We start from the raw sequence: 5,712 nt of genomic DNA, 5'->3' as shown, positions 1-5,712 counted from the left end.
AGCAGTTCTCATCTAAGTATGATTCTGCTGGTGCATGTGCTGGAAAAAGGAGGAGGGATGGGAGTTTTTAAAGTTTCTGGCCCTTTTTAAAAGTTATACAAGGTTTTCTGGCTTTCTGCCCTCCTGTGTTATGTGATCATGCAAAGCGATGGAGAACGTGCGGACTGACATACATACATTCCTAGAAAACTGCTCTCAGATAGACATCTTTTAATATTGTGCAATTTGCAGATGATGCACTATTCCTTTTGGGGGGGGCTACAGGTGGGACAATGTTAAAAGTACTTCTGCACCCTACAGTTTTAAGGAGGTCAGCCTAGGGGCAATGATGAAGGAATTATACTGGAATCCAGACACATTTGGCAGCTAATCAAAGTCAAAATATGCACAATTTAAAATGATATTAGCTTTGGAGATTTGGGGAGGAAAAACAGGAAGAGGAGACAGAGCCGGTTCTCAGCATGTTTTCTGAGAAAATGACACATAATCTCTTACAAATCAACAGGTCTGGGTAAACTGAAGTACTAAAAAGTAACATTTGATAATGCTATTTTATTAAAGTAAAGCCTAATCAAAACAAATTTGGGTGAGATTTTGCTTTTGCTTACGCTTCGTGTGATAGGAATCACGGTTCCCAGGGACAAGAACCCTCAAAAAGTTTTTAAGTGGACGACAAATTCTAACAACACTGAGGGTGGCCCCAAACTAGTTTAACCAGATGGATCCTTTAAGCATAGATGGTTTTAAAAAAAATGTATATGGAAAGTTTGAATTTAAAGCATTGCTGCCTATTATGTTTATTTTTTATATGCGTTAATTTATATATTCATTTGTATATGCGTTTATTTGTATATTAATATGCATCTTCGGTTAAAAAAGCTATCTGGTCACTTTAGCCCAAAGCACAACAAAACTGTGGTATGACCATAACATTGTATGGCAGATGAAAGCTATTTAGCTAATCTAGTCTTTCTTTTTTTCCCCATGTAAATATTCAAAGCTTAATCAGTCCTTGGTCTTGTCTTAGATTCAGGATAGCTTTACACCTATAATATGCTTGGCTAAACCCCCACAATGCATTAGCCCCTACCACTTCTGCTGGATTGCTGTTCCAGTTATCTAGTACCCTCTCAATAAAGTGATATACAACTGATGGAACTAGATACAGTTTCCAATTTTCCATCCAATTTGCCACCAGTCTCCTTGAAGGTTCTGTCCAAACATGGGGAGATCCAGTTTACAATGTATAGAAAGTTTGGCTTCTTCATAAACTACTTATCTTATAATACGCAGGCTAGGTGTTCAGGAAAAAAAGAAAAAAATATTTTCTTTGTGGGCGTTCATAGACACGGGTAACTTTTGTTTCGGGTTCATTTTGGGGAAGCAACCAGGGGTACTTTTAAGAAATAAAGATGTGATATAGGGGGAATAGGGGATGGGGTAGACATTAACTCATTAAAAGACTATTGGTTTTGCTTTGGGTTTATTCAGTCCTTTGTCTTGTCTTATGTTCAAGATTTATACAAAACAGGTGAGCGCACAACCTAAAAAGCATAAAAGGGCTGCTGCTAGAAAAATAATGACCATTAATTTATGTTCGAGATTGCCTTATGCCCTTGATGCATGTTTTTATACAGCCTTACTGAATTAGTTTAGGTTTTTGCTAGTGGTAGGCTAGCCAACCACTAAGTGGCCAGCTTACTTAGACGCTTTCGCCGGATCAGCCCTGGCTCACGCTTCTTCACTCAGATAAGTCTGGAGTTGGCTAGATCCCATGCTAGCATGTACAACTCTAAGTGTGAGCCAGCATATTTGTGGCGATATTGAATGTAGACATGTGTTTTCCTTCTGACTACGCAGCGAGCCCCCTTCTCTTGGACCTCGAGGCACATCAGGCAATACAGCAGAGAACTGCTCTTTGTGAAGTTTAGCACTGCATGCTTCTCTGGCCGTGAAACAGTTAATACTGCATCCTGATGGATTTGCAGAAAGACATAAATAATAGGCTGCAAAGTTTTACAGATGTAAATCCGAGCCAAACCACTGCCAAAAATAACATTTTGTTCTCAAACCGAGGTCTTAAGTTTAGTTATCATAACCAAAAACCTTAGCGGTGGTCCTCAGAATGCTTGGAAAATTAATTCAATCAAAGTTTTAAAAAATTAAACGTATAAAGGAAATAAGTCCTAAAACTAAGCTACGTGTTACATGTTTTGTGTATTATATTTTCTTTGTTCAGTCATATTATTCAAATTATTATGTTTAGATTTACAAATGTAAATTTAATTTCAAGTAATTTGTAATTTCTAGAACCCTTCGGTATCATTTCTATAAAGCAGCTACCGCAGCATAGCACTTTTAGATGTTCTTTTGTTCATAAATAAGAAGAATTGGCTAATAAGATGAACTAATATGTCCAGGGCCGGCCCAAGGCAAAATGCCGCCTGGGGCGAAGTTTAAAATGCCGCCCCCCCTCATTATCTACCCTTCCTCTCCCTCCCTGCCGCCCCCCCTCATTATCTACCCTTCCTCTCCCTCCCTCCCTCTTATCTACCCTTACTCCCTCCCCCCCTGTACTTACCTTTCAGTAGTCCTGCAGCGAGTCTCCCTGCTCGGTCTTGGTACCGGCTTGTAATGCTGAGCGCCGGAAATGACGTCCTCTTCCGGCGCTCAGCATTACAAGCCGGCACCGAGACCGAGCTAGAGGGCTCGCAGAGGAGAGGAGAGGCCCTTTCTCTCCTCCGCTTTAAAAAAAAAAAGGGCTTGGGGTGGCAAAGTGCCGCCCCTTCAAAGGTGCCGCCTGGAGCAGTTGCCCCACTCGGCTCCATTGTCGGGCCGGCCCTGAATATATCATGTACTAGTAAAGTGTGTTGCTCTGCATTAAATCCTGTAAGTCTGTATTGTCTAAAATTTGTGATCAAGTTGCAGGCATAAGGGGTAGATGTACAAGGTTTACAACAGCTGCCCTATTTTGTGAATAAAAATTATTTGTACACAAGTGTTAAAAAAAAGAAGTCACCTTCATGCTTATTTTCGTCATTTCTACTTTTTGTTTGTGAATCGGTGTAACCATGTGCGAGATATCCATTTTAACATTCTGAGATATGTCAGAATGAACATTGTCTCATCAATGTCTTATCTTGGACAGTAGCGTACCTAGCGGGGGGCGGGGCGGTCCGCACCGGGTGCCGCTCATCAGGGGGGTGCCAATTTGCCGGCACCCGGCACCCCTCCAGAGACGGACAGTAATGTCCGCCGCTGGAGGAGCAGGCTTGCAAGGGAGCGGTATCGGAGGTCTTTAACAGACCACTGGCTCCTTGAGTGATTTTAAGCCGGTTCAAGGATCTCCCTTGAACCCGGCTTAAAATCACATAAGGGAGCCGGAGACCTCCGATACCGCTCCCTTGCGATCCGCGCAGCAACAGCTGTTGTGCGCCGGGGTTTGTTGTCAGATCCCGGCGCACAACACTGAAGCCGCGCCCACCGCTGTCCGTGCCCTCAGAAGAAGACAGAAGAACTGAAGAAGAGGAGCGAAGAGCAGGAAAAAGGAGCTGTAAGGAGAAAAGAGGAAAGGTAGGAAAGCATTCAGTGAGAGTGACAGTGAGAGTGGATTGGTATGTGTGTGTGGATTGGTATGTGTGTGGATTGGTATGTGTGTGGATTGGTATGTGTGTGGATTGGTATGTGTGTGGATTGGTATGTGTGTGGATTGGTATGTGTGTGGATTGGTATATGTGTGGATTAGTATATGTGTGGATTGGTTTGTGTGTGGATTGGTATGTGTGTGTGGATTGGTTTGTGTGTGGATTGGTATGTGTGTATGGATTGGTATATGTGTGTGGATTGGTATATGTGTGGATTGGTATATGTGTGGAATGGTATGTGTGTGGATTGGTATGTGTGTGGATTGGTATACGTGTGGATTGGTATACGTGTGGATTGGTATGTGTGTGGATTAGTATATGTGTGGATTGGTATATATGTGTGGATTGGTATGCGTGTGGATTGGTATCAGGGCCGGCCCAAGGCAAAATGCCGCCTGGGGCGAATTTTAAAATGCCGCCCCCCCCAATTATCCTCCCCCACCCCCCTTGTACTTACCTTTCAGCAGTCCTGCGGCGAGTCTCCCTGTTCGGTCTCGGTGCCGGCTTGTAATGCTGAGCATTACAAGCCGGCACCGAAGCCGAACAGGGAGACTCGCCGCAGAGGAGAGAGGGGCGCCGAGCGGGTACTGACAGCTTGGTAAGCGAAAAAAAATGCCGCCCCCCCCAATTATCCTCCCCCACCCCCCTTGTACTTACCTTTCAGCAGTCCTGCGGCGAGTCTCCCTGTTCGGTCTCGGTGCCGGCTTGTAATGCTGAGCATTACAAGCCGGCACCGAAGCCGAACAGGGAGACTCGCCGCAGAGGAGAGAGGGGCGCCGAGCGGGTACTGACAGCTTGGTAAGCGAAAACCACTCGGCGCCCCTTTCTCTCTCTTTAGCTTTTTTAAAAAAAAAAAAGGGCTTGGGGCGGCGAAGTGCCGCCCCTTCAAAAGTGCCGCCTGGAGCGGTTGCCCCACTCGGCTCCATTGTCGGGCCGGCCCTGATTGGTATGCGTGTGGATTGGTATACGTGTGGATTGGTATGTGTGTGGATTGGTAAGTGTGTGAGAGTGATGGGTGTTATGCTGTACCATTTCCAATTTATTTTTCATTATATAATTATGCTCTAAAGTACATCATAACTCCCATCACTCTATACTGTTCCATACAGTGGCAGGGCTGGGAGACAGAGGCCTTGCACCTCCACCGCAGGACTCCGGAAAGGTAATTGAACTTCAAAGAGGGAGAGGGTAGATAGTTAGGAGGGGTAGATAGGGAGAAGGGAGTGAGAAGGGGAAGATAGGGCAGAAGGGAGCGAGAAGGGGTAGATAGGGCAATCATACTCCTATCATGCCAAGACTGCGAGTGCCTCCTGGAATCTGGGTATGCCTGGGCATGATAGGAATGTGATTGCTGTTAACAATTATATATATATATATATATATATATATATATATTGTTATTTAATTGTTTTGTCCTATTTTGGTGTGTTACTTACTTTAAATAAAAGTGTTAGATTTTTTTATGGTGTGTGGGGGGGTCATATTCAGTTTCGGCCAGGTAGTTTTAAAGTGTGTGTGTGGGGGGGGGTGCCACATACAGGATCCGCCCCGGGTGCCAAATACTCTAGGTACGCCCCTGATCTTGGATATTTCTCCTCATACCAACCTGTCAGATACTACCAGAATAAAGCAACAATTATCAATTTAACAGATTGGGGATGGAAAACTTAATGGGAAGTAATTATACAGATCTTGTGAACTGGAAGTAAAGATGGCTGCTCCCATGGTATATGCCAGGGGTGTCCAACCTGCGGCCCTCCAGCTGCTGCAGGACTACATCTCCCATACTCCTCTGCAGGTCCTTATCTGAAAGAGCATTATGGGAGATGTAGTCCTGCAGCAGCTGGAGGGTCGCAGGTTGGACACCCCTGGTATATGCATTAGGTGATTTATATATGTATATATTACACATACATAAATACCTATAAACTCCCTGGGTTTGGTCCAGTGTCTCCAAGTGAGGTGCTGTTTCCTGAGTCATTCTCCTCTTTCTAGCCGTGCCCAGTCCCTTCCCACCACCAACACATTTAATGCTATCTAAGTCTAGCTCCACTCATGAACGTGGCTT

Source organism: Spea bombifrons, chromosome 1 (genome assembly GCF_027358695.1).
Source record: "Spea bombifrons isolate aSpeBom1 chromosome 1, aSpeBom1.2.pri, whole genome shotgun sequence".
Classification (NCBI taxonomy): Eukaryota; Metazoa; Chordata; class Amphibia; order Anura; family Pelobatidae; genus Spea; species Spea bombifrons.
The sequence above is the reverse complement of the archived record's forward strand: the minus strand, read 5'-3'. Positions refer to the sequence as shown.